Here is a 27,824-nt window from a genome sequence, read left to right as displayed (position 1 = left end):
TACCCCTTTCCGATCAAATCACTTGCCTGGACAGCAAAGGGTGAACTGCTCCTTGGCTCAGCCCTGGGTCCAGCAAGTCCCTCACTACACTGGAGCCCAGCTTGAATGTGCCCATGTGTCCCAGAGAGCTGCCAGTGTGGGGGACCCAGGGCGTGAGGGTCCACGTGCTGGCAGCACTCGTGGGTCCTCAGAGGCAGAAGTGCCATTTCATCATTTGCTTGCACCTCACATATGACCCCATCCTGCTTTCAGGCCTGCCGCTGGCAGAGTATTTACTTTAGCAACCCTGCTTTGTGGCAGGGTAATTTCATTGTCTGGTGTTTCTGTCAGGAAAATTAATTACCAGTCTAGCTCACTGGCTTTTTCACCCACACATCACAGGACATTAAAAACAAATGCCAAAAAAATTCATTTCCACAGACTGGGATTCAGAGAGCTGGGCTCTTTCTGAATTTTAAAACTTCCCTGCAAACTGTCCTCCTCAGGGATAATTTACCACCTCTAGTAGGGTCCCACGGCCAAGTGTGATAGTCTCAGCAGAGTCCTTCATGGACAAGTATACATATCAGACAAAAATATAACTCAAAACTTGATACTTGCTGGCACCTTGAGCAGAAAGTGTTCCTGCTTCTCGTCTTTGGGATGATGCTTCTAGAAGAAGGTTGCAGGCAGCTGCAGGCAGTGCAGACAGACCTCCAGTAATGATGTCTCTGAGCTGACATACATAGCTCCTGTCTTTACCTGCTAGTCTCACCAGCTAAAGCCTGAATTCTAGGAAGCAGTAGGTTTCACATCTTCACTCAGGAAGCCCCAGTCAGAGGCAGAGAGGTAGGAGCTGAAGCCCTCTGCCTGAGCAGGCAAGCACTGACCAGCTGCACACCCAGGGCTTGACCCCACTCAAGGCTCGTGCTCTCCCATGCACCAAGATACTCCTGTGAGGACAAGGAACTGCATTCTTCATGTGTCTTACAAAGGGGGTTTTTATTCAATTGAGGGGGGCTCTATCCTCCTCTCAGGTGAACCCTTTCTTGTGGCATCGTTATGGACTCTCATACCCACTCACTCGATCCTTTATATTTGTATCCACTTTTTATTGCCAGATACCACAGGATGCAAAGTGTTCTTAGCTCTTATTTAATGAAGTGGAGTGCACACAGCATCTTTTCTTGTCCCTCTGTACCTCTCAGACCCCAAATCACTTCTTAAATGAAGGCATGTAAAAGGAGACAGGTTAATATTCTGGAAGTAAAACGTTATAATTGGTATTTCCCTCAGCTCTCCTCCTCTCCACTCGCACAGACACGTGGCAGGGATGCAGACATTAAATATGGATGACGCCCAGACGAAGGCCCTCCTCTGCTCCAGAGTCTGTGATAAAGCCAGCCATCAGGGCCAGAGCTTAACACCTAGAAGCATCAACAGCTCCTGCTCTCACTCACATCCCTGTCCCATGCAGTGGACAGGAGAGAAGCTCCAGACCCCACCCGTGTCACTCTCAGCAAGGGAGAGATGGCCTTACAGAGGGACTTCTGCATTACTCCTGCATCCCCAAGTTCTGGAGTCGGTTCGAATGCTCAGCTGAAACCCATAAAGAAGCGGTAAAGCTCTGCAGACCATTTGGTGGGGCCTCAAGGACTGTGATGATCTCTGGACCATGCTGGGAAACACCAATCCAACAGAATCTCAGCAAGGGACATCCCTGGAAATCAGGACTTATCCCAGAACATGCAGGCATGCCATGTCTTTCAGATTCCAGCACAGAGTTCAAACCCTGTGAGTTTAGTCAACACAGGTATTTATGAGAGAGGGAAAGGGCCACTGAGGAATGCCACCCCATCTATCATGGTTTGCCCACAAAGATGTGTTTTGTCTGAGTGATAGCAGGGATAGTGCCTCTAAAGGGCCTATAAATACATTCTTTGCTTCGCAATCAAACACAGGTACATCTGGTTTTCTGGAAAGGACTGTGGGTGTAGCCTGAGCCATTTACAGGGCTGTCAGACCACCAGCACAACCACCACTAGAGGGTAGCTCCAACACTGCATTGCTCACATTGCCCTCACCCATCCCTCAAGATTAGTCTGCAACACATCAAAAAATATCTGTATCAGCTCAGAGGACTGGAAGCTGATCCCCTCAGCCTTCGGTGATGGTTTATATTACAGGACATAAATATAAACTGGAGGCTGGTAACAAGTGAGGTACCGCAGGGGTTTATCCCTCACCAGTTTTGTTTAGCATCTTTATCACTGACCTGGAGGAGGAGGAGGTAGAATGCATTCTCATCGAGTTTATGGGTGATGCCAGACTGAAGAGACCTGGCAATGCACCTGAGGGCAGGGCTGGGACGCACAGGGACCTGGACAGGCAGGAGACATGAGCCAATGGGGACCTCCTGAAACACAGCCAGGACAAACTCCAAGTCCAGCCCCTGGGATGGATGAGCCCTGGTGACAACTGGGGAACTGCTCAGCTGGAGTGGCCAATGAGCACCTTGACTTGCAGGGCAGTGGGCGTGAAAGAAGGACCCGGGTAGCAGTTGCCACAACAGCCTCCCTGGAGCAGGGCCAGCAGACCAAGGAATGTGGTGACCCACCTCCAGCCACATCTGGACACCACATTCAGCCTGGGGACTCCAGTGTATGGCTGAAATGGAGTAACCTCAGTGTGAGGAGGGACAGCCACGGCATACATGACAGCAGCCTGCTTCCTTCTCCTCTGCCACATGGAGAAAACAGTGCCAGGCTATTCACTCAGGTTGGTAGCAGGAAGTGGAGATGACAAACTGAAACAGGGGAGGTTGCCACTGGGAATGGGGAAAGCACCTCCACTGTGCTGATAAATGCACCACCAGCACAGGTGGCCCTGAGGGACTGTGCAGTTGCTATCCTTGGAGGTTTTAAGACCCAGCAAGACAAAGTCCTGATCTTTATCTCATGGCAGACCCTACCCTGACCATCAGGTTGGGCTAAATAAAAGCCCCTTCCCACCCGAACTACTTTAACTCTGTAAGGTACAGTAACTATACGTTTCTCAGTAGAAAGGTCACTAAGATCCTTCTGCATGCAGACAAAATATTACATAGCTGGGAGTGCTTCGGGGGTACAGATGCAGGTCTCAGGGTGTTTTTATCAAGTGTACACACACAGAGTTAGGTCTTTTAAAAACAGAGAGCAAGTTAAACAACAATTACTCCTGAACTTGACTGGCGTAATTACCAACCAGGCCTAGTGAGCCTATCATTGCTAAGGGCATTTAATAGCAAATAAATCATAAAAGCTGAATATACTACTCACCCCTTGACACCACTCATGTTCCACCAGGGAAGGGTGAAAATACTCCAGAGAACGGTGTCAGAGGCTGACAGGGTTAGCCCGGACTCCAGGAAAGTCACCCACTCCCTCCCTGTCCCAATTCTGGGCCATCCAATCAATGTCTGTGTCACTCCTGGCAAGCATTCAGCCAGCTTGTCTTACAGACCTCCCATGGCGGAGCATCCATAGACTCTGCTGTGCCCCAGAGGACCTCACCCCTCGTAATTTTAAGGAATAATACAGCTGTGCATAGCTGACTTTATGTCATGCTTAATTACAACTTGTTGTCAATCTGGCATCTATGTAATACATATGGAAAAACATAATACGTCTCACTTGACTTTGCCTATACTTGGCTTTCTGCCAGGCTGCCCCTCCTCCCTCTCTTCACCCTGCCTCGGCCTCAACACATACTCAGTACCTATAACCTTGTCTCTTTTTCTCTCTTGCTTACTATGTCTGTCTCCTTTTTCCGTCTCATCTTTTCCCCTCTCTTCCCGCACTGACTGTGGATGAAGAGAGAGGCAGACGATCCACACAGGAGCTCTGACACTCCCTACCCCATGGAGGGGATGCACACAATGCACCTGAAAACACAGCCCTACATTGCCGTGGGTTTGCATCCATCTTTAAAAATCAGGTGTCACATAGACACTCACATGTCAGGCACTCCAATAGGATCCCGATGCTTCACTGCCACCACCCACATGAGGCTCTTGGAAAAAGCAATTTCCATAGGTTAATCCTGGAAGACTTTCAAGTAAACCGCACTTACATATCAAGCACTTGTCATCACTTTGCACCTTTCCTGGGATTAAGAAAGCTGGATTCAGCCATGAACAAAGCCTGGGTTTAAAACGGGGAGGGAGGGGTCTCTGCTGGAGGCTCTGCCACCACTCTGCTCTCCTATATACATTGCATATATACACTTCATTTAGGTTAGGGCCTTAAAGAAACCTCCTGCTCTCTTCAGCTAGAGCATGCGATCAAATAATGACTGAAGCCCAAAGCTGAGAAGGGAGCGCAGCTGTTTGTGGAAACAAGACAAAAGATTTAAAAAACAGTTGCTTTTTTCCCCCTCTCCCATGTCAGGCTGTTTACAGAAACCAAGGGATGAAATTTTGCAGACAAAACCACTGAGACAGCCTGTCAGTCTCGGAGGGAAGGAGAAAGGGAGGGAAGGAGGGGAGCGTAGGCTTCTTTCAGGATTATGGATTATTGCTAAATTGCTCTATCAATTATTAAACCCATCACTCAAAGCGCAGTAACCAAAATATAGCAGATAAAGCCTTTCTCATCCACTCTCTACCAGCTGCTCTCCTCCTCCTAAAGCCAGAGGGGAATGAAAATTCCCATAGTTTATATTTTATAAACATAATTTTCCCCATGCCTTGAAAATAAAGATTTTTTTGACAAGGTACAGTAGAACTGAGCCCATAGCAGGAAGATACTAAAGGAGAAGTTGCCCTTTTGATTAGCAGACCAAAGGAATAAAAAAAAAATCTCTGCAATCAATATAATTTCTTAACACTGACAGGTTAAAACATTTGTCTGTTAATAAATGAAGAGGCAGGTCCCAGCCATCAATAGCTGTTAGCTGCTATTTGCCACTGCCACTGAACTGATCCAGGATCAACAGCAGGGTGGGCACGGTCCTAGGAAAGGACAGGACAAAGTGGCACGAGGTACATGGTCTGGCCAGTGGCTCTGTGGAGAAGGAAACTGCAAACATATAACCAGGATGAGAGAGGAAGCCCTGAGAGCAGTGCTGACAAGGAACCACATGGGGAGGATGACCAGGACCTGACATCCAGCTGGAAAGGCTTCCATGTGGCTGCTGATGTCTGAAAGGACACGAGTTTTCAGCAGCACTCTGTGCACTTGCTGGAAGCATTTACCATACACATCACCTGAAGCACACACGCGCCTGAGTCCTGGCGATGGCCCTGGATGCAGCTCAAGTTAAGCATGCATTTAAGCGCTTTGCTGAACCTGAATCAGCCAGCAAGTCCTCGTTGCAATTGAGCTGGAAATCATAAAAGTCAAGAAAAGCCCAAAAATGGAAAAGAAAGCCAGGCCTTGGGTTTGACCAAGAGACATGCTAAGTTTGCCCCAGCCAGAAGTGCATCTTTGCATTGTACATCCCTGGAGGAAGCCCTACTGGACTGACCACAATCATGCTCATCTCTTTGGACTCAGAAATGCAGGAATCCATAAACTTTGGAGGAGGTGAACAACACAGAGCACCACGACCATTGCCCCCAGGGGTCATCAGCTCCACGCTGACCCAGAAGCGCAGAAACATGCACAGGGGGTGATGCAACAACAGCTACATTCAGCACAGCACGACCTCTGGTTGTTCTCCACAACAAAGGGCCGCGTACGGGGGGAGGGCTGGGGCTTTCCCAGGTTATGGAAGAAATCACAGAATAGAAAAATCATAATTTGAAAACAAAAGCCCTATCCATGCCAGGCAGTGAATGGATGAGCTGCAACGTATTGGGTGCAGAAATCCCCTGAAGGAGGCATCTGATCAAGAGGGGAAGAATGCCAATTATGCGCTCCCATTCATGCCACTGCAATGAAAGCATAATTCTGACTCTGCTTTCTGACCCGCAGTATGCAATTTATGCAAATCCAAGCTGTTCTCGCTTCCCTCAGAGCCAAATGTCCACCAATGCCAGAGCTGGCTCTAACTTTTTGTTTTCCTTTTCAAAATCTATTGTTTTCACTGCTGAATATTTAAGACCTTTTGTTGTTGCTGCCGCATTTCTTTGGAAATGAAATAATAATTGAAAAAATCCCATAGCACACAGAAACAAACAAAAGTTGACTTCTCATCTCCGACAGCCTCCAATTCTGCCACACTCAGTTCCATCCCAGCCCCTTATCGTTCCAGCCCAGAACCCTGCCATGTAACGGCCAAGTGAAGCTTCTCGTGTCTGATCTGTAACATTCCCGAGACTTTTGTTCGCAGCAAACACTGGAAGTTGCATCAAGCTGCATGGTGGTTTTATGGGATTAGCCCGAATGCTGAGCCAACTGTCAATAAAAGGCTCCAAACGATTTCTACCCCTGGCAAACATGGATATGAACCAGTCTCAGGCCATGATCCTAAGACTGGCTTCACAGAGCAAGTAGCAGGTCTGAGGCTAAAAATATCAAATTACTGCAGCCTTCCTTTATTTTTTTTCCCCCCTTTTTTTAATCACGTCTACTGGCCGCTTTCTTTTTTTATAATTAGAAAAAGACAAAGACAAAAATAAAGTACTTATCCTGCCTGCTCCTCGGAGAAAGGAGCATTGCCCTTTACTTATCTCTGAAGAGCCACACAGATTTAATATTATTATTAGCAGCAACTATTTGTATTTCTGTAACACACACAAGTCCCGGCGGAGACCGGAGCCTCATAACGCTAGACGCTAAAACACAACGTGCTAAGGGACTGTGTCTGCTCCAGAGAATTGATGATCTAAGACGATGTGTGGTGACAGGGGAACAGATTGGTGGAGCAGTTCGCCCAAGATCACACGGTGAGAGCACAGCAAAGCCAAGAAAAGAAGCGGGGTCCTTGCAAACAGCGTGCCATATCTATTAGACCCTGTCTTCTAGTTATGATATTAGGGAATAGCAATAACAATACATGGATTTGAAGGCTCTTGCAAAAGAGATGGGTAGTACTGAGGTAAGGCAGATTTTAGGGCAAAATGACCTGTAGATACGACCCAGAAAGACAGCAGCCATGTTGGGAATGGCTCATAAAATCCAAGGCTCACTTTTAAGCCCTGCTTGGTGAGTCACAGCACTCTGCCTACACTATGAGGACCTGTCTGGTCTACAAAGAAGTTTAAAGAAAAATCCTGGGAATGCCTGCCCATCCGCACATGGAGGTAGGTGTGTGTGGCTGGGAACAGCAGGGACCCCTCGGAGCTGCCCCAGTTGGCTATTCCTGCTGCAGAGAGTTGAAAATCTCCACTTTCAACTCAAGCCCCACTTGAATCAGCACAGTCAGCAGAGCGGGTGACAACAGCCCCCCGTACAAGCAGCATGGCACAGCACTGTGGAAAAACATTCCTTTTCCACAGACTGCAGAAACACAAATCCACTCTGAATTTAATCTATTTTTATTGCATTTATATTAGGGCTAACATCTGGAAGTGTTAAGTAGAGCCCTACTGTACTGGATGCTGTAAAAAAAAAAATCTAAGAAAACAGTCCCTGCACTAAAAGACTTGCAACCGAATTTGGGATCCCTTATCACCCTGGAAATAAAAGCTCAGCATCTGCTAAGACGGGATCTGCAACTAAGCCTGAACAAAACGCAATCCCTGACCCACTGGGGTGACCACTATGAGTCTGGCTCCTGCAGTTACCATATTTTAGGGCCAAAGACTGCAACTGCTCCACTGTCCAGAGATGGAAGAGGTCCCTTGCAGCTGTAGCAGAGGAACAACTCGGACTTTAACCAGTAATGTCACACATCTTTCTGGAGCCAGACAGAAAACCAAAATAAAGCAAGAACGTGGTGCGCAAATAGTCCCAAAGGCACCATGATGCTTGTGGGGAGAAAGGCACCACTTCAGAAAAAGACTTTTAAAATAAAGTCTTCTGCAAAGTTAAGTTCATTCTTTATTTAAAACCATCGCATGGAAGATTCAATTGTTCTCCAACGCATCTCTGTACCAAATCAGAAGCCTAAATTCAATCATTAAAGTGTGAAGCTGATGAATTTAAAACCATAGTAAGTGCAAATTTCAACACAATTTTAAATAAGGAGTCGCTCCCAACACCTTCATAACATGTCAACACATAGTCATATATTGTTTCTGGGACTCTTCAAATGTCTCCTTTTACTGTTTCATTTTTTTCTTGCCAAAACAAATCCTTAAAGCTCTCCCACTGTTCTGAAAAAAATATAAATATTTCCTGCACGTTAAAATCTTAGGTGGCCATGACAGAAATTTTGGAGAGACAAATGTTGCAGGAAAAAAAAAAAAAAATCATATGAAAGAAACTTTTTGCCGTACACGAGGGGAATTTGGATTGACTCCCATCTGATTAATTTTAACTACTAATTTGTCCTTGGATCATACTGCAGTACAGATGTCATTTCTTAATTTGACTGTTTTGTAAGTAGCCAGTACTGTCCTTGTAAAGGGCGAAGAAATCCCCATATATCAGTAATGCTTTTGGCTGAGGGGAAGTTTAGTAATTACTCCAGAAAAACAAATACAATAATCAGAAGTACTTCCCAGGACATGAAGGCAAAGATCCACCCTTTCTTGAAAGAAGGGGCTCTCTTATGTATACATTCCTATCTTCAATTATCGTGACTGCCTGTAACCATTTAGCTCTCTGTTAAGTCAACTGCAGGGTTCAAGAACATTTCCTGACATTCTTCACATTTTTTTTACATGTTGCAATTTTATCTGGTGTATATCATATGCTTTCCTCCAGAAATGCCTGAACCAAAATGTCCTCCTCCTGACAAAGGAGTTGGGGCTTCGTGAACTTGATTGCAGCTCTCAGAAACCTCATCATTTGTGAGCTGTGTTAGAAATTAGTGAAAAAAGAGCAAATTTGCCTTTGATAGGTAAAATCACAGTACATTCAAGCAGCAGGGGATGCAAATGGACCCAACACCTCCCCCTAAAGACACTTTCATCCAGTTCTAAGCCCATGAGTTTATCGCCCCAATGTCTTGGATCTTCCCTGTCTCTCCATCAAAAACCTTACACAGTGTACACCTTTCGTTTTGTTACCTTCTTTACTTCACCCTTCCCCACCTCTATCCCCGCAGCTCCCTGACACCTATTGCAGCTGTGGAAAGCCATGCTTTTGGTTTAACTGAAACTAAGAGTCAGTGCTGCTGCCTGCACCTCAACAGGCAGGCAGCCTCCAGCTGGGCAGGGGCAGGACAGAAGGTCCTGCATGAGGGGCAGGTCACTCCCCACCATATGATTTACTACCAACACATGGCAATATTTAGGGAGCAATAATAAGGTGGTACACAAGCGCTTTACCAACAAACAAGATGGGGAAAGAAATAACTGTATTTCCCCCGTTATTCTAACGGTAGGTTCACCAAAAGGTTAGTGAGAAAACAATGCAGGCCATCGATCACGGGGACAGCTAACCTAGAAAGGTTACTGCGTGTTCCTGCCTCATTTTTCACATCTATAATTACCCCGCCGCTTCTCCTCACGTCCCACCCATGGCCAAACAGCAAATGCCAACCACCACTGCTTTATTAATTATGTATTTTGCTTATGCCCGTTGTCACCGCCTCGCAACGTGCCACGGTGGCTGAAGGATTAAGTAGCACAGCTTCTGCGATCCCCGCAGGGTGGTGTGGCCAAGGAAAGGGAGCTTGAGGGCTTTCCTGCCTTTCCTTCACCAGATGTGAGAAGCTACCACCTCTCAACGGAGGCTGAGGTGGGATGGAGGTGGAAGGGATGCAGCTCTTTACACCTGCCCTGTGAGAGGGAGAAGCAATGTAGGGGCATATGAGGGAAGACCGTTTCCATTCATGAAGGGCTCAGATTTCTTTTGGATCTTCACCCAACTGAAACAAAATGCCAATATCGCTGAACATACTTAGCACCTCCTAAAGCGCAATCCTACTCCGAACAGTGCCTGTCTAAAAACAGCAACGCCAGGCTCCTTGTTTACTTTGTCTTCCTGATGCCTGATCTGAATTTCTCAGTCTAAAAGGAAAAAGAAAAAAGAAAGTAATTTTTCTATCTACCAGTCCAGCAAACCCAACCTAGGCTTTAAGAGCCACTCTGGACTCATTTCTTATATATTTATGCACACAGACACGAGCAGTCAAATTATGGGTTATGCAGAGATGGGCAGGGGAAGCGCAAGGCAATGATTTGAAGATAACAAATTTGCAAGGAACTTGATGTGTTTCTATCCGAAGTACAGCACCACATTTCTGATTCAGGGAAGCCTGAGGGTCTTTTTATTTTTTTTTTTTTTTTTGCTTTGGGGAAACCTAAAATAACTTCCTTTGAGAATTTGTGTTCTGTAACCACCACTTCATCCTTCTGCAGTATTTCTGGATCCAGGCTTTTCAGTTGTAGAATAACAGTAAATATGTATAAAATAATGAAAACTTCTGCCCGATTGAGAACAATTTCCTGTTCTTGCTTTTTTCTGTCCCACCAGAAACTATAATTAATCCACACTCCAACAATACTAAAATCATTATTTTCTAATTGCAACCATATCTGCAATGGAAGTCATTGTTGATGAAAAGTGGAATAGAAAAAATTTGCTGACAAAAGCAAAAAGACTGCATGACAAAAGCCAGCACAAATGATACAAAGTTGTATGCATGTCCTGTTTTGGACTCCAGGGAAGTTCAGAGCGGTAATGAAGAGAAAAACACTCTGGAAAAGCCAGTAGGAGTAGGCTCAAAAAGAAATTAAATACAGAATTTCTCTTGAGGAAAAAAACCTAGAGCAAAAGCTTTTGCAGTGTCTTTGAGGCTGCTGAGCTCTACAACGTTCACCTCAGGACCCTGATAGCAAAGTACTAGACACAAGTAGGATCCAGAAAAACCAAGGAGGTATAGGCCTCCTTCACACTGTCAAGGAAAACCAAAAGCACAGCACCTGTTGACTTGTTGCCCTCCGAGGCTAACTCACTGTATCAAATGTAAACCACACCAAAATATTCTAATGTGGTTCCAAATGATTGTGGAGGGAAAAAAAAAAAAAAAAGCCTGACCAAAAAAAATAAAAATCACAGAGCATCAGACCAGCTGGATCCACAACAGACTATGGAGAGGATGCTGGAAAAAAATCCACAATCAACATCGGTTCCCATGTCCCAGAGGTGAAATGCAAAACCTCTCCTTCTCCACATGCTTCTCCAAACCCTTCCTCAGACGAACTCACTGCTCCCATGCCTACAAGCACTCAGATGAGGCTTCCCTCAGCCAAGTTCTCAGGAAAGCAGCACAGGATGGCTATAACCATGACCTGCCATCTTCAGGATTGACCATGGCACAGATATTCCAGCTACAGGCACAGCTTGTTCAGCTCTTCACCCCCTCTTCACAGCTCCCCCCTTCACTCAGTGGAGTATCTCATTACTGAACCTTTGTGATGCTGCACACCACATCCCTGTTACTGGAGGTGATCCTGGCACCTCTTCCAGACCTGGATGACAGCTGAGATCAAGGGAAAACCCACCAGGAGCACTGGCTTTTTGCACTGATGCCCATCCTACACACAGACAAGGCACAGATGGCTCCTGACCAGAAGTCAGAGCTACCATCAGTACAACAACCAGATCGCAGAGCTCATTTGAATACAAGAGAGTAAAACCCACTTATACCTACTGCTGGCTGTGCTCTGTGCCCTCCTCCCATCCCCACCCCTTGTGTTGACTACTCCAGGAAGGCCTGGTTTATAGTGATCTTCTTTCTTCCAGTGGAGAGGGCTACTGACACTGTGCCCAAGTACAGTTTGCTGGACCAAGGGAGAACAGAATTGGACCAGGAGATATCTAAAGCTTCTGGTTTTGACACTGCCTGCAAGATCCTCAGGGACATCAAGAAAAGAGCAGAAAATGCCCTTATTGTGTTTTCAGGGTAATTTATGACAAAATTTGAGTATCTCATGTATGATCAATTTTAAAGATCTAAATTTAATGATAGGAATTTTCTTGCCCTCCTGATTAAGCCCATTTACAGTTCTTTCGGATTGATGGTTTAGGCATAGATGGGGCATACGTGTTTGGGGACATTTCTTGGTATTTCTTTGAATTCCATTGCTTATTTATTTGTTACAGAAACAAAGAACAGTCAACAACACAGTACAGAGCCACATGCTCTGGACTGGAGCAACAGCCACAGACCCTCCAGAATTGTTATGGGTTCTCTGAGGATCCATCTCACTCACTTTCAGAAAAATCTCTGCCTTTCCACTTTTCCTTGAAGCAGCAAACCAGATGAAGGAAGGATTAATTAGCTGATGTTTGTAAAGCCTTTTGAAGATGAAAAGTGTTATTTTTATTTTCAAGTCTCACCAAGGGAAAAAAAAAATAAAAAAGAAAAGGCCAGAGAAAGACTTCTGCTGTTTCCTACAGAGAGAAGTCTCAGGACTGAGCTCCTGTACAGAGACACTCCTCCAACACTAGATATTGACTGGCAAGCCGCCACTGCAGCCCTTCCCTCGGGGCATGCATTAACAGGGTCTCTGCCCAGCTGCCTATTTTCATGAAACATGTAGAACTCAATACCACTGAGACCTCTCCCCCTGCATCGAATTTGCTTGATTTGTCCACCAGATTCCAAAGTTAGGGGGAACACAGCAGCAGTGTGATCACACACATATCTCATTTCTTTAGAAAAGCAGACTAAAAGCAAATGAGGAAGGCCCTTGAATACAGATGCAGAGTGCCTGACTACCCAGAACCCTGATGGGCTATTTTCTCCTGAAGTGTAAATTACAGAAGTGATTTATCTTTCTTAAACACTTTACACCTACTGTTGGAATTTCTGTATGTGTCTTTTTTTTTTTCCCCTTCTCCTTGTGTCTTTGGAATCACAAGGATGCACTCAAACAGAGGCATGCCGTGATGCAGGACAAGGATCCCCTGGCAGCTGGAGAGCAACAAGAAGCTTACAGGTGGGTGCCCTGCCCCAGGAAGACAAAAATAGCAAGAAGACAGACAGGATTGCAATGTATTAGCCAAGCTGTACTTAACACTCAAGACAAGGACGACAGTGAGCTGCTACAGGTCAGACATGAAGTGAGTTGGAAACCAAGAAGGGGAAGACTTTCTAGCGTGCAGCCCAATTTCAGCTCCTTCAACTCCATGATCTCATCAAAATCTCATGACCACCAAAACCAAACAGGATGTTTGCTTCGAGTTATCCTGTTAGGCAATAGGTGGAATATTAATCTCACTGATGCCTAAGGTTGAGCTCCAGGTATGTTCACCCCCCCCCATGATCAGGGACAGCAGCACCTGTCCTGACCCTGCTTTCACATGAATTCCTTTCCCTGCTCTCAGCTCAGCAAGGTACAATGTACAAGAGCTGAGAGGTCCTGCATAAAAACAGCCATCTGGTGAAGGGGCAGGAAGAACCAGTTAAAAACAGAGTAGCTCTACCATATGGAGAAAATAATTCAGTTGGGCAGTGTAGGAAGAAGCAAACCCTATTACAATAATTGTGTTGCCAAGTGATGTTGCAGACTTGTTTTTCCCCTCACGGCTTCAGCACTGATTAAGAACAGAGCTTCCCCCATAACATGGCACCATCTCCACAGAAAGATCAAACTGTTCCCCCTAGTGACTTGTGGGAATACCATGTTAGCACCAAAATGTCTACAACGTGAACTGAGCATGGAGACTGCATTCCCTACCACCTTGCTTATCCTTCCATTCTGAGTTAAAACACCAAGACTTTGGGATAAGCCAACCCAGTTCAGCTGGACGGCACCCTGGGGAAGGCTGACTCAGAATTAGCACACTAGTGACAAGCTAGGTTTGGAAAACTTCTGGCCCACCAAACCCAAGGAAAGGCAATGCTTGGGGCTAAGGCACCTCTCTTCCTACACATGGGAATTCTGGCCCTCCTGTAATCACCCATGTATTCAGGACAGAGCAAATTAATAAAGCCCTGATATTAAAGAAGTCCTTCTAGAACAGCTCCCCTTCTTCAGGCTGTTGATAAAAAGGTAATAGGGGTGCCAGCTCCAGAAGTACTTCTTACCCTGCAGAGTGAAGGTGACTCCTCCCTGGAGATCACCCTAATGGCCTCCCCCCAACACGAGCTGTTGCAACTTGGGCTCCTAGGGTCCTGCAATCAGATTAGCATCACTGAGAGCTAATTATGTGCAAATGTTGAGTTTCCAAGGTCCCACCCTGGCTCTCCTGAGAATTGGTCAGGCAAGGGATCTGTCTCTCCTGCTTCTCCCTGCCCATTTCCCTCACAGACTAACAGGCAGCCCCTCGGACCACAGTGTCAGTACCATCACCTCAGTTAGCACGTGCTGCTGCTGAGCCTGGCACACAAGGCTGAACAGATGCCCAGGCCAGGCTATCGCTGGGGCAAGGATAGATCTGGATGTCAAGCACAGCCACCGCACTGAATGATGGTAGGTAACCCCAACTCTCCTGCCTCTGACGGACATACCCTTCTGCTGAAACATTTGTTATGGGCGTGAGCTGTCTGAGTTCAAGGCATTAGCTTTCTCTTGGTAAAAAACTTGCTCTTTCCCCCTTTTTCCTTTGTTTCCACACCCTCCCCTACCCCCTTCCCCCTTTCTGCCTCTCATCCATCCCCATGCTGTGGCTTTCTACTGGCTGCGTTTATTTCCAGACATGGAGGATTGTAACCAGAGAGATTTCCTTGCATGAGAAGCCTTGCAGCTTCCAGTCAAAATGGACAAATCCACTAACATCTCCAAGGGTGTGGAAGATGGAATGGGAAGCACAGCCTCTTGCTGCAGACATCATTCCCAAGCAAGCAAAATCCCACTCTGAGGCCAGTTAACGTATTAGTCATTAATTCTGGATAAAAGGAAATTTATTTGCACGGCCCTGCTTAGACAAGACTGAAATCTTAACGTGCCCCTCCCCCTGCTCTCCTTTAATACCTTATTAATATTATACAGCAGCACAAGCCAACATGCAAATAGAGCTCTATGCAAATACGACTCAACGCAAAGACAGCTGCACTTGGTTCAGTGCGTTAGTGCAACTCCAGAGGAATAGCCAGGGGAAAAATAAATCATATAGATGATAGAGAAAGCATGTCTTAGCTTCCAAATTTCCAGGGAGAAAGCCGTGTGTGCACGTCTGTCAGAGCAGAGCTTACCAAGTTTCATCAAGGAGATAAGGTAGTTAATACTCTGCTTAATTAGAGGCTGCAATGTTCTTTTTGGGACGCCAAGAGGATTGCCCTCCAAAGCGTCTAAGGCTCTGTCTTGCAAAACCTACTTCTAAAGTGGACTTAAAAGTACAACTCTGCTCACTAAAAGAAGTACAGTCAACTTTTCTGTACATTATTTCCCTGTTTACTATTTCACATCAAATACACTCAGTTTCTAGACAGAAACCTTGTTAAGGCTTTCCCTGAAGCACAGGCCTGCAAACAGCAGCCCCGATTTGAAAGTCAATCACTTTCATGCCTTCCCGAGCACTGCCACCAGCATTGCATTAATTGCTGCTGGCAATCAACAGGTCCCCAGGTATAATGTTGATGAGGGGCAGAAGTATTCCTAACGAGAATTCTGAAGAGATACCTAACAGAATGAAAGTTTTACTTCAACACATACACTGTCTGGTCCCTTGGAGCAGAGTCTAGATCAAGGGTGCTCTCAGATCTGGTGATAACTATCATTCTGCTTGCAGGCAGGTATGAAGTTCCATTTGACTCTAGCTGTGAGAAGCAAGCCAACAGGTCAGCCCTTAGGGTGTGGGTAGTATCAGAAAGACCCAAGCACTTTGTATTTCCATAAAGACACCTGTTGGACTTTCAGAAACTTTAATATATCCAGGTAAGGCAAGCACTTCCCACTTCATAGCTGGGAAGACTGAGAGATGTAGCAGAAAAATAATTACAAAAAGTTCACAGAAGCAAACAAGAAAATAACTTCCTCTGTCCCAACCTTGTATGTTAGCCACAAGACCATCTTTAGTTACACGTGCCAAGTTTAGTAGTAATACATATCACTGTAATTGGTGACCTTACATTTAGAAATATTTCTCAGCTGTAAAGGATAGCTGAGAAGGCATTAAGGTCACTCGGAGCACTTTTTGAGAACAAGCAGTCCGAGGAATGTAATTTTTGTTGAAGAACTATTTGGAAATGAGGTTCCCAGCTGGAAAGCTCATCTGATAGAAATGACAAAGGAACGAGGGCATCTGTCTTACCCAATAAATACTGAAACAACACGTCCCTGCTCTTAGCATAGGAACTGTGAGTCTCCAAGGAGCTGGAATTCAGGAGAGAACTGAGAAGGAACACCTTGCATCCCTCAGTGGCGACTCTTCCAGCTGACACCACTTCAACTTCTACAAGCCCTTCCTTCAGGCTCGTTGCTATCTCCACATGCTTCTTTCAGGCATTGGGTTTTAGATGTTATGTAAATACCAACTTCAAAATAAGGGACAGGAGAATGTTACAAAACAATATAACAACTGAAATGTTTACAAAGCAACATCCTGTCTTTGGTGATCATTGATTCAAGCAGTTAACTTTGCTGTTAACTGTACTCCACACTATTATCCCACATACTGCTCTTTATTACAGATAATGCTATAGATCCACACCTGCTCCATGGCAGTGCTTTTATTCAGAAATAACCATAAGCAGACAACTGGCACGTAGCAACACATCAGAAAGGGCCTCAACGATTTTATTTTTATTTTTTAAATTTCAGTGCAACCACTCTTTTAGCATTTTTCCTCCTTTATGTAACTGGGAAAGGGCTGAGGTGAGAAGGATCCCACACAGAAAAAGAGCTGGCTTGCAATGCAGAAGAATGAAAGCACTGCTAAGAAAATGAGAAGACAGCTGGCTTCCACAAAGGGTGCCAGACCTCATATCTAAAATTAAAGAATCTCATGTTCTGAGGAAAGCACCTAGTCTCACCCTTAAGTAGAAGATTAAGAAGCAAGAACTAGAACACACCATGTTACCACTAGTGCCCAAAAACCTTACACAAGTTAGGATCCAGACTAAACCCTACACCTGTTGGTAGTACCCAACAGGCTTTATTTTTCAGTGTTTTGTTTCAAGACCTGCATGACTACTCTATAGTCACTTGTAATAGCCCAGCTGGGCAGCCCTAGCAAGGCCAAGGACCAAGAGAGTCATTAGGCTGACTAAGCCCTTTACCTAGGTATGATCTCTCCAGGCCATGCAAGACAGAAAAAAAATGGGCATTTTACTCCTGCTTCAACACCGGTCACACTGTCACATTCCCACCTTCCCTCTCTAATTCCTTAGCATGAGCCTAACTGTTCTTGATTGGAGGGAGACATCCTGATTAACAGAGATGAGTAACAAAGCTGGTACTAATATAGCAACTCCTGTAAAGGTCTAGTCAGATGTGAAGAGCAAGTACCACTTGCAGAACCTGGAGTCCCACCTCCATGGAAAGCTCAGGGAAGCACAGCTCCAGCTTGACTGTTGTGGAGGCTGTGGTTTCCAGGTACATCTCCTCCTGGTGGCACTGCTGGTTTAACCAGTCTCTACCCAAAACTCCAAGTCCCACCTCTGATCTTTCCCTTAGGACAAGCTGGTACAAATTCTCACTGGGTCACAGGAGGGTGGACCAGCTCCAAAGGACCAGGGAGGTAAGACGGAGAGAGGGAGGCATCGCTGCTTAGGCAGCCGCTCACCAAAGGGCACGTGTGTGAGCATGCCCCAAGAAGACAACTTGGTGAGCTCAGGACCAAGCTATCACACACAGGTATGTAAAAATCAAGCCAGAGCAACAAGCAGAGTGACAGACATCAAAGCGGGGGAACCCACTGCCGGCCCACGGCTCATTTCTCCTATGCTCCCAGCAGCGCGGTCTTTCAGGTGGTGCTCAGTGGTTTGGACATTAATCACAGATGAAGGGTATTTTCTCTCACATGAAAGCAGAAACCCCCCAGAAGGCAGCCTGCCAGAGAGGGCTGTGACTCACCCGGGTGCCTGGAGGAGGGGCTGGCAGAGCCACGCACCTCATAAGGGATACAGACCTTATGCTGTCCCTCGTCCTCACCTGTGGAGCTGCCAGAGAGGTGAGTTTTGCTTTTCATATTGACGCATAGTAAATTAATCTTTCTTTTAAGAAGGAAGGGGGAAATTGCATCACCTCCCCAGTTTCCCAGCACTTGAATCCTGAATGTGTTTCCCACCAATACCACAAGCAACCAATCTCCAGAAGGCAAAGAATATCACAGAGAAGGAAATGGAGAATTTACCACTCCCAATCAGGTAACAAATATAGAAGAAAAACATCCCTGTCAAACAGTTAAAAGAACTTTGGAGAAAAATCTCTTACACTTTACCAACCTCTTCCCAGTTTGCTTCTATTTACAGAAAAAAAAAATTAATATCCACTGTCAGTGATGTAATTTTGAATAATTAGTTTTGCATCTACTTTTCTTGCATTGCTTTTGCACTGACTCAGGGGTTCACACAGTACTTCAGTCTTTGCAGATTTTCTTTAAGGCATATTTTCTCCCTGGCTTTGGGCCAAGCCCTGGTATTCTTTTTACTTGGGGAAAGTCCTCAGGAAAGTCTGTCACAGATTTGTTTCGAATTATGGGTCTTTGCCTGTAAAGATTCATCTCTTACCATCACTGACTAACACCTGAAAACAATCTAGATCTGGTTGTCAGGAATTTGGTAGGATCACAGAAATTACTTAGCTACAGCAACCTTGGCCGCAGCAGGCTGTGGAAATGACCTTCACACTCCATGGGTCTATTGGTACGAGAATCAACACTTATTTTCCTGCTCCTACTTTCCTGGAAACTAGCTATGATGACAAGGTCCCAGGCAGCTTCATTTGCTCGTCTGGTGGGCAACCAGCAGAAGGTGGATGCAGACCTTCTCCCTCACTCCCCATCCTGCCATGCCCCTGCCCAGTCACCCCCTAGTTCAAAGTCGCTGGAGGCCTTGGTTCTTATCATGAAATGTTCTGCCAAATCAAATGTAAACAAATGACATGCACAGTTGACATGGCAACAAAGCAGCCCTGCACGCAATGGCAGCATTTAACTCTGCCGGGCTGGGCACAAATTTGCAGGAAAGACCAGAGCAGGCAGGAAACTGTAAAGCTAAAAGAAAGTGTCTTCTCTCCTTTCCCTAGGTGCCTGGAGAAATACACTGCTCAGCATCCAGGAGTTTGCTGCAAAAACTGCCAGCCCATCTCCTGCAAGATGTCCTCAAATTTCCAGGCAGTTTTTTAGGTGGCATGAGAAGAACACAAGAGCATCACACATGTTTATAGATCTCAAAGCCTCTCAGAAGGAGTTCAGCATCTCAGACTAGTCTTTCCTACTGAAGACTGGTAGCATATCCCTCTCCTGTCGTGACCCACCCTTGTGTACAGATCATTCAACGGAGCAGAGCTCAGGCACACACACAACCATGATAAAAAGCAGGGGAGAGTGAAAGGGCTCAGGGACAGGATATAGAAGCACACTGGTACAATCACTTGGTGTACAATATTGTGTTATTCACCCCCTTTGCAAATCTCCCACCAAAGGCACACACATATTTAATAAAAGGTGTCAGAGTAAAAGTTGCCACTGCACTAGGGTTTACCTTGGACTGTGCAGTTTCATCAGCTCCCTTAGACTAAGTCAGATTCAATGGAAGCTTGGAGCCAGAAGGTGAGTGTTTAAATGCAAGCACTCTGGGGCAGGGACTGCAACAGTTTGATTTAACATTGCTTTTCTCTACAGACCTCATAGTTTTCTAATTTTAGATGCCCAGGACAATTTTCATGCTCTGACCTAATAAAAAAATACCATGTGCTGTCAAAGAGCATCTCACTTTTATCGTGTGGAAAGCACTGTTCCAGGTATGGGGGTACAAATCCCTGCAAAGCCTGCACAGGGTGCAAATACTTTGGGAGCCTCAGCACTGGGAAGCATCCTTTTTGGAGCAGACTATTTCAGTTTCACCTCTCCAAGAAGGTGTGTGATCTCTGAGTGCCTTTCCAGGAGAGCCTAGCAAGGCAATGTTAAGTCTGCAAGGCAAAGTCCCTTTAAATAAAAGCGGCTGGTGATGTTAAGATAAGCATCCAAGCAGTAAAAATAATGAAGCTGGCTCTTAAATAATGAGTGCTGATGGCCCCCTCTGCTTGCATTCCTAGTCTAATTACTTACATGGTTAGCTCAGCCCTATATGCCTTTCAAATGCTGCCATTTAAAAATGAAAGTTAAATCCACTTGAAGAGGACAAGAACTAATGGGAACTACAGTGTGTGCACATTGCTGCCAGAGGTGAGGGTCCTACCACAGGGGCCTTTCCCCTGCGTCTCTACTTTCAACACGAAAACACAATTTAAAAATCAAATGAGTTGCCAGCTTACAGATGGAAGAAAAGCTCTTTAAGATGGAGGAATCTGCAGCTTTTGAGCTTGGGAATTCAAATTGTTGCCTCGTACGAGACATTATGAGGCTTGAGTTACGGTGCTGATGCCAGAGAAGGCAGGAGGAGAAGGCAGGAGGAGCAGCTCCTGATGAACCACAGGCTTGGGTCACAGCCCTGCTGCTGCCCTTTGCCTGGGACCTCCTTCAGCTCCGCCCAGCTCCAGGAGAGCACCCGTGAGCATCCTCACCCCCTGTGCCACATGTCCCAACCCTGCCCCAGTCACATGGACAGGCCACTCACTGCGCACAGACACGTATGTGAAGTTCCACCAGCAAATCCATAGGGTTCCTTGCACAGCCTCCATGATCAAATTAGAGGGTTAAAGGTTGTTTAAAAAAAAAAAAAAAAAAGAAAAAAGGAAAAAACAATAGCACAGCACAGATGGAATGGGATCAAGAACTGTAGGAAGATTTGTTGAAGAGGTCAGGGCCAAGAGCATCACCCCACTGCCAAAAGAAGGTACCCACCTGAAGAAAGGCTGTAACCCACAGGCTAGCACCCCAGCTGATGTTTCCTATGTGCTCTTCCCATTTAGTTGGCACCACATTTTGGCTCCAGAGCTATCCTGGCAACAAGTCCTTTCCTGAAAATTTATCACATGCCTTTATACAAAGCTGCCAGAACCATTTATAGACAGTTATCTAACAATACCTGCTTTTTCTTCAGTCATTAAAGAAACAAACAGAGGCTGGAAAAGAATTAGTATGGAAAAGGGGCCTCTACTTTGGAAGAACAACAGCCTCGGACTACTAGAGACAAGGGAACGCTGCCCTGCCTCAGAGACAGGCTAGCGTGACAACAGTGATGGATTACAGAGAGGGATTGCTTCTCAAAATGATGTCCAATTACTCTTCATGCCCAATCAAATTGGTTTTAAGTTATCCCTCAAGTGAAAGAAGCATTCCTGACCTGGAAGAGAAGGCAGGGGCTTTGTGTGTAAACAAATAATCAGAAATAACCATAGGCTGATGGTGCAGTTGCTAGGGTCTATCAGAGAAGAAATGAGAAAAGGAGCTGTAATAGATTGCTTCTCATATCTGTGAGGATTTTTTCCGAGATCTGTAATTTATGACAGATTGTTTTTATGAGCCAGTAAATGATGATTTATAACATTAATAAGCTGCGATAGGTAAGTTCCCCAAATATGATTCCCCTGTGTACTTCCCCGTGACAGGGATGGAAAAGATTTTCCCTTCTAATATGAAGATTGAACCTCATAAAACCCTTAGCACCATTCCATAACACAAAAGCAAGTCCTGTGCTTGTCAGGGACACAAACCCAGGGTTCAGCCTGCCTTTGTCCCCATCCCAGAGTGCTTACCCTGGAGCAAGGAGGAGGGAAAGAACGGCTGGGCTCACTCATGCATACAAGTCCACAGAACTACGGGTCCTGGCTTGCAAGGTGCTCGGGGATGTGCTGTGCCTTTTGTAAATAAAGCACCAGCTATACATCTATGCCCCTGGATAAATAATGCATTCACTGCAAGCACTGCATATCTCTGGTGCCAGTTTTCCTGCATTTAACAACTCCAGAATGACCCTGATCACTTCAAGAAGGGACACAGGTGAGCCTGACAATTACTTTCTTTTTACAGCCTAGATTTGGAATAAACAGTTTGGAGGAATCCAGAATTGGATTCCCTTTGCCCTTTTATCTAAAGTCCTCACAAATTTCATACCTCCAAAAAGCCCCTGCAACCAGCTGAGAGCTCAGACAGTAAATGTGGTCGTTAATGAAGATGTGCCTCTACTTCCAGAATGTAATTCATTAGGAGAGGAGTGACGGGGAGAGCAAAAGGAGGGAAATCAAAAGCAGCTCCCTTAATGTTCACAAGTATTCTATGAACCAGGAGTCCAGTTCTAGGGAATACGAATAGTAAATTGCTGAGTGACTTTCTAATCTAATTATTTCACTTGCAATTCAAATTATTTTCCAATTAAAACCAAGCTAATACATTCTGAAATGTAAATCAGACTCTATTACCTCTTTTTAATTGCAATGCCTAAACTATTCCCCTTTTCCCTTTAATTGATAGAAGTCAGGGGGAGATTTCCACACATTCTCCTTCAATCCTGTAGGGTTATTTCATGCTGGCCTTGGCAGTCTCACCACCCTTCACCTCTGCCCTTGTTTCCTCCATAGCAGAGGCTGATGCTCTCTGCTTAATGAAAGCAAAAAGCCTAGAGAAAGAGCCAGAGAAACAGCTCTTTTCTCCTGATGGCAGAGGCACAAAGGTACAGACAAAAGATGTCCCTCAGGTGCCAGCTCTTGCCCTAGAAACAGGGTGTTTGTCCCTGGTCAGTGAACACCAGAGAGCCCTGGTATGGTACACACAGCACGTTCCCGTGGCTTCGCTTCTCCTGCACTTGACTGCTGCCTTCTTGGAAAAAAAAAAAAAAAAGGAAATAAGTACAGAACATTTTGTCCATTCAGCCAGCCTAAGTCAGATATAAATACATAAAGAATGAGCAAGGAAGCCTCTTCCGTAAAGGGAAGCTATTTTTGATTTAAGCAGGGCCCTTCCAGACTGAAAACTTTTGAATAAACTTGCAATGTCTATATTACTTCCCTTTTCTCCTTAAAACTAACTCTGCAGACTACCTCTGCTCTTCAGTTTCATTTACATCCTACACTTGCCTTTTTTTCCCCTCCAAATTTCTTGCAAGTACTGATAACCAATTTTGACCTCAGCAACCACTCACAAGCCCCTCTTGCTCCAGGGTGGGTGTCCTCACTCTCCCCACAGCAGCTAGTGACCTCCACGGGAGCTGGGCCCATAGATCCCTGCACAGCAATGTCACCTGGGAAGTGGATGATTACAGCATTGCCCACCTTGCAGAAACACCGGCAGAGGTGTTCATTGTCACCACTGTTTTATCTGCACGGGTTGGAAGTGGGTAAAATGCCAGGTAACTGCCCACTGACTCTGCAGTCCATGTCTGTGTCAGCCCCAGCCTGCACTCCTGACCCCTACTGATAGGAATAGGATGGATGGAGCTGAGCAAGCAAAAGGTGCCGTGAAGGGTGGGTGCTCATTCCAGAAGTGAGAGGCATCAGCTCCTGCTGCCCACAGGAAAGCAAGTGAACCCAGTGAAACCAAGCAGTCACACCCCATCTGTGTGGGCAGCTGCTCCAGCCGTGATGGGCTGTGCTCTTAAGCTTTCCCCTTCTTGAGTCAGAAATCTGAATTAAAAGGAAGAGAGAAAACGACAAGAATGAAGAATGGCAGACAATCAGCCTGGCAGACAGTAACTGTACTGACAAGCAGCATGAACCCTCACCTGTATTCCACTATTAATGGAATAAATTAATAGAGATTGCAGATGTGGAAAGGCTTACTTTGAATCCAGAGGGTGCCTAATCCAAATTTAGTGTGGATTTATACTTCCCACAGTCACAATGCCTTCATACAAGGCTAATGGAGATCCAAGTCAAATAGAACTACCCTCCACTTTGGTGCAAATACGCTCTTTTCTGTTGTTTAATTTTTAAGCATTACCACTAAAATGCTCTGGGAATTTTCAAAATTCAGATTCACTTCATTCTTCATTCAACCAACATCCTTTCCCTACCTGTGCTCTTCCTACAGTTTGATATTAAAATTTGTATTGCTTTGTAGTTTATGTCACTACAACACACTAGAAATCATTTGGAGAATACAAACCATTAATTGTCCTCACATATAGAAAAAAAAAAATTATATGATTATTTTTTCAGGTTAGTCCTCAAATGAAGTGGATTTTTTGTTTCATCTGAAAAAAAGCCTCTAAATATTTGAAGTATTTAATATATATATATATAATATTTTAACTGTATATTATGCATCTAGATTCTTAGTCAGAGAACTAGCCAGGCAGTTAAAAGGTAGGATGCCTTTTGAGTCTGAACTACCAGCACCCTTTAAAAATTGTATGCAGAGATACTTTAAAAAAACCCCTGGCCATAACATACCGTTTTCTAGAAGTCATCTCAGCAGATGGGTGGTGATCTTTTATTATGGAAAGCATTTCAGATTTCTGGTTCACTGTATTGTTTAAGCAAAGTACAAAACAAACCCAAATCTTAGATGTGAAATCCCCATTTTCAATGAAGAGGGGAGAAGGGAGAAACAAAAATCCCTAGTGGCATTTTTATGTGTTTAATAACTCACTGGTAATCTCTTCATCATCCAGGTGATGGTAATCCAGCCTGTCTCCCTCTCTAGGGCTTCTAGTGGTGAGCTGCAGCTCTCCACGCCACAGTGACACCCCTCAAAACCACTACAACCTGTTATATTTTTTTCTTCTTGGTTTTAAGCCATGTGTTGCCTGGTATGGCCAGCCCACAGATGAAACAACACTGCGTTCATCCAAATCCCTCCTTCCCAACCGGTTTGCCGACCATGGGATGGTTTTGCACTTGCTGTCCCTCCCGGGTACTGGTGATTTCTGTGTTTTATTGCTCTGATCTCTTCAACTCCTTCTTACTACAAGCACATTTCTGAGAGAAGCAGCAAGTGCAGGGGTCAGTGTGAGCAGAGGCAGTGGAGGGTTTGGTACTCGGCTTTTGAAAACAAGGAGGTTCGAGGAAAAGAACAGAACGGGAATGACCTCGCGCTTCTTTCCTGCTCCAGAGTTTCGTCTTGCACCTGGCTGCTCACCATGAAGGCTTCCTGGCACAGGGGCCATCACCTTCCCCTATGGTTCTTCCCACTTTCTTCCCCCAATGGATGTTGAGGATTTTAAGAATCTGAAAGGCTCTGGGCAGCTGTGCACAGAGAAAGGATGTCCACCTGGGCAGCTCCGCACTCCCCAGGGCCAGGGCTGGCACATAACACCAACCACCCCAAACCCCTTTTCATGAGGGATGTCCTAGGGCCTGCCCAAAGCAAGAGGTGTAGAAAGAGCACTGGCCCTGGGACATCCCCATGCAAAGGGGGATGGGTCTGTAAAAATTAGAAAAGTGGGGAAAAAAAAGAATTAAAAAAAAAAATAGCATAGCCTAGACTTCCTCAGCAGCTGCTTTTCACAACTCAGGAAAATTCTGAAAGCAGATTTTCTAAGAGCTGTCATTGCAGTGAACCTGGACCACAAATAACTCCACAGCTGTTGCACTGGAGATGCATGGATTTAAATCAAGAAAAGCAATTCCTCTAGCTTCTGTATCAGGGAGAATCACAGAGATATTCTTCTCCCACCCAGGCTGTTCCTTCAGGTTTTCTCCCAGGAAAGGATAACCTAAAACATCACTTCCCCATCCCTGAAATCACAAGATTATAACTCTTTTTTTTTAAAGAATGTATTCAGTTTTTTAAATTTAGCTTGTTTTCAAACTCCTTTTTGCAATATCACTGAGGTCTAGAAATGCCTCCCCCTTTCTTAAAGTCAAAACCCCGATTCCGTCAGGGAGGTAGAATGTTCAAATAAAAACCTCTCAGTCACTCCCACTTGTTCTGTGCTCCCATTGCAAAGAGGTCTCAGAGTGCATGAACAGGTAGTGACCCACTGAACAAGACCTAATCCGAAACAGTCACCCCTCAAAATGCCCCAAACACAGCTGTTGGGTCCTTGGCACCAACTGGTTTGCTCTCCAAACCACCTCCCACCTGGCCACACTTACTGCAAAGGCACATAGAGCTACTGTCTCCTGGGGTCCCCCCCATGGGTTGCTTGTTCCCTGCTGTCATCCATCAAGAGTCATTTTATGTTTCCCATCTCTGTGCCCATGCCCAGAACAGTGCAAATTTCACTGTGCATCCCTTTACATGGAAGAACAAAAGCACAGGTCTGATTCATCACATTACCCTTCGATAAACCCAAAGGATTAACAAAATTAATTGAAAGGGTTAATATACATCTGTAACAGGCTATCCTGGTTATGACATTTAGCTTCCCTGCCACAAACGAGTTATCCGGTCTCTTCTCTAGAGTAGAGGTAAATGTCAACAGAGATCAACAATCATGTATTATAAATATACAATGCGTAATTTTTTTCTCCTGCTGTTTTGAAGCACTGAAACTGCTTCAGATGACAGGCATGAATACTTAAAAACTTTCGGAATAGGTTTTTCTGAATCCTCCTAAACTTTTAATAACTTACAAATTGTGCTGTTGCCTACAGGACAGAACCAGAAAGGTGCCTGTGCCAAGCAGCAACAAGCCAAAAACCAGCTTCACTTTCACTGCGCCGAGCAGGTACCATTTCCCACAAAGCAGACACTGTACCTGCTGGGTGTCAATTTGTTATACCCAGACAGTGGGGTATTAAATGCAACAGAAAATCTGCAGAAAAATTTTCCCAGTTCAGTAAAATGTTACAGACAGCTCTCAGTTCTAATGACATTGGCTTCTCTCACTGTCCGAGAGAGACAGAGCCCACACAGGATCTGCTTCCACACAGGAAAGCAGGATCTGCTTTACAGTAGGCACACATGTGCTAGATAGCTGTTGTTTACTAGGTCATGTTGATTTTGCTTTCAGCTATGTTTTCTTAGGCACCCACGTCTCTTCATGTAGGAGTGCCTTAGAAATTACAAAATATTACTCCCACTCAACATGCACTCGTGTATGTATACATTGGGTTTGTGTGTACACAGCTACAGAGATGCCCACCATAAACAAACATTTGCATCCATAAGCTTTCAGAAAAACAAAGATATTTTTCCATCCCCTCACAGGAAAGGACTGCACCTGAAAAGAGCAAGAGCTGCACTCTCCCTGCTTTCATCCACTCTCCCCATCTCAACAGTACTTTGGAATCCCAACTCCTCTGTGCCTCACTTCCAAAGGGACCACACTCAGGCACAGCTCTGTTGGCCACCTCTCTCCTGGGGTAGACAGAGGAGCAAAAGGGGGTCCTGCTCTGCTGAAAGCCTTTCCCTGCAATGCAACTCACTTGCAACTCAGCATTTCCCCACAGAGGGGCCTCCAAATGCACAGATAATTTCACTCTATTCCTTCCCTGCCTCTGAAGCATCACTTCTGCTAGCTGTGGAAAAGCCCAGTTTCTTGGAAAGAAGCAGATTCTTGCTTAAGATAGGAATTCCTGTTACAGAAGCTGATCCCAATCAAGCCCTTCCCTTCTGCCACGACCTCCACCCCAGTTTAGCAAATTCACCTTCCTGGAAATGCCTTGGCTATAAATACAGCCCTAAGAACAGCCCTTGTGACATTTTTCCTTTTACTAGATTAACTTTCCACTTGCCTAAATCTTCCCAACAAAAGCCACCACACAATATAGACTGAGGAAAGCAGCGCTTTGCCGGAGGAGCAGCGCGGGTGGCAGCAGGCGATCCATCGGCACACATTTCAGCATGGAGCTGCCTTGCATGTGGCTTTGCAAGACCGTAATATAAACTATCCAAAGGATTCATGCCCCTGTGCTCGGTACCCCTTGTGCTCCC

At 45.3% G+C, this 27,824-nt stretch overlaps 1 protein-coding gene and 1 long non-coding RNA gene across 4 annotated transcripts in view; both read right to left on the bottom strand.

Annotated features, from left to right (window-relative positions):
• HIPK2 (homeodomain interacting protein kinase 2) overlaps nucleotides 1-27,824 on the bottom strand; it is a 140,538-nt gene that overhangs the window by 49,856 nt on the left and 62,858 nt on the right. The gene's annotated exons all lie outside the window — the stretch shown is intronic.
• LOC116786751 lies at nucleotides 19,311-27,651 on the bottom strand. The gene is made up of 3 exons (XR_004357074.1): nucleotides 27,641-27,651; nucleotides 25,114-25,119; nucleotides 19,311-19,735 (listed from the first exon to the last, which is right to left on the bottom strand). It is a non-coding gene; the product is annotated as an uncharacterized LOC116786751 (long non-coding RNA).

This window comes from Chiroxiphia lanceolata, chromosome 5, assembly GCF_009829145.1.
Source record: "Chiroxiphia lanceolata isolate bChiLan1 chromosome 5, bChiLan1.pri, whole genome shotgun sequence".
In the NCBI taxonomy this organism is placed as follows: Eukaryota; Metazoa; Chordata; class Aves; order Passeriformes; family Pipridae; genus Chiroxiphia; species Chiroxiphia lanceolata.
The sequence above is the reverse complement of the archived record's forward strand: the minus strand, read 5'-3'. Positions and strand labels throughout refer to the sequence as shown.